Below are 1,699 nucleotides of genomic sequence, written 5' to 3' on the forward strand. Positions count from 1 at the left end.
ACACACACACACACACACACACACACACACACACTCAGAGACAGCAGACACTCTTTAAGGTACTCAGAGGGGGAGGGAGTGAATATCTTGAAGATTAATAGACCAACATAACCCAGAAGGCTTTGTGCCTAGACCTGGAATGCAGCTGGCATGTTGTATGTCACAAGCATGTGAAAGAAGCATGTTGATGGCACAGAGCAAGGACAGAGGTTGGTGTGGTTGGGGACACAGTGGGAGGTAATAAGTGGTGTGGAATGGCCTGAATATAAAAGCAACCCACTAAAGGTCTCAAACGGAGCTGTTTTTAAGCTTTGATCAAGGTGCATGCCAGTCCTTGACTGGGGTGCTACCTGGGTGTCTTGACGATGCTGCCTAGCAATTGGAAATCATTAAAAAAGACTGAGCTAATGGCAGAGCTCCCTGGAACCATTTTTAGTAAGCCAGGCATTCTGAGAAATAGTGTTTGTTGTGACTAGTGGTAATTACCTATCTTCACATGGAGAAGATTAGGATTTGTAGGAAAAGGAGAAATTTAGTTACGACCTTCAGATGTCAAAATTGCTGTCATTAAATGCCTGCATTCCACTATTGTGTTCAACCCAATCTACATTTACTTGTGTGTATTTTTAGCTTTTAAATGGAAATGTAAATTGAGTTTGTTTCCTTAAAGTAGTGGGTTCAGCTGAGGAGGAGTATAGAATCAAGGAAGATGTCTGACATTATTTTAACCCTAAAAATGTCAGCATGCTCAATTAACTGTTTTTTTTGGGGGGGAGGGGGTGGAAATAGCTTTTTAACTGGTGTTGATAGCCAGTGCATAATGTTCAGTGGAACTTATGGACAGAAGCATCCACTGCAGCTGGAGGGCACAGTGATGAATTCATGCATACAGGCAGGTAAAATATTCTTAGAAATGTATCTTGTCTGAAAATCCAGGAATATAAAAAGAGGCCACATTTACTGAAATGGTCTCTAAGAATTGTTTATCTTCTTTATTCATTGTTTATATTTTTTGCTTACCAAGTAGCAAGTTTCCTTATGGCATCCTCTTACATACTTAGTTCTGACCGGCCTCCCTCTGCTCTCCTCTTTTGTTGCTCCTCTCCATCACATCATAAGTCCTTACATCCCCTTCTTCTACTTTCATATCACATGTATTTATATGGGAATGTGTAGAGCCCAAAGTGGGGGGACTAGAAAGGAGATTTGAGAGACGACAAACGTGGGGAGGGCAGTAGAAAATCTGTGACACCTAAGAACTTTTGTAAAGCAAGCTCAGGCAAATGGCATTTTGGCTGAAGGAAGATTTATAGTTGGGCCATTTCAGCCATGCTCCCTGAAAAAGTGTTCCCATAACAGCTAGATAGAGACAAGCTAAAGAGAAGTCCTAGGCTCCAACCCTTTGCATATTACCACAGATACCTCTGCCTCCTGGGAGGCTAGCAGGTGAAGAGAAGCCCTAGGGTAAAGGCCCTGGGGAGGCATATTCTTGTTTACTTATCTAGACTGGGCAATGCTTGCTGGCACTGCAATGAGCTGCTAGGAGAAAATCTCACAGGGAGGGCAAGTTCTGGCTGACAATAGGAGTTTTAACACGGGTTTTATAAAAAGACAAAAATACACATCAATGTTTTAAAAATTGAAATGCTATGCCGAGTGTAATAATAATACAGGCCTGTAATCCTACCACTCAGGAGGA

Source organism: Mus caroli, chromosome X (genome assembly GCF_900094665.2).
Source record: "Mus caroli chromosome X, CAROLI_EIJ_v1.1, whole genome shotgun sequence".
Taxonomy (NCBI): domain Eukaryota; kingdom Metazoa; phylum Chordata; class Mammalia; order Rodentia; family Muridae; genus Mus; species Mus caroli.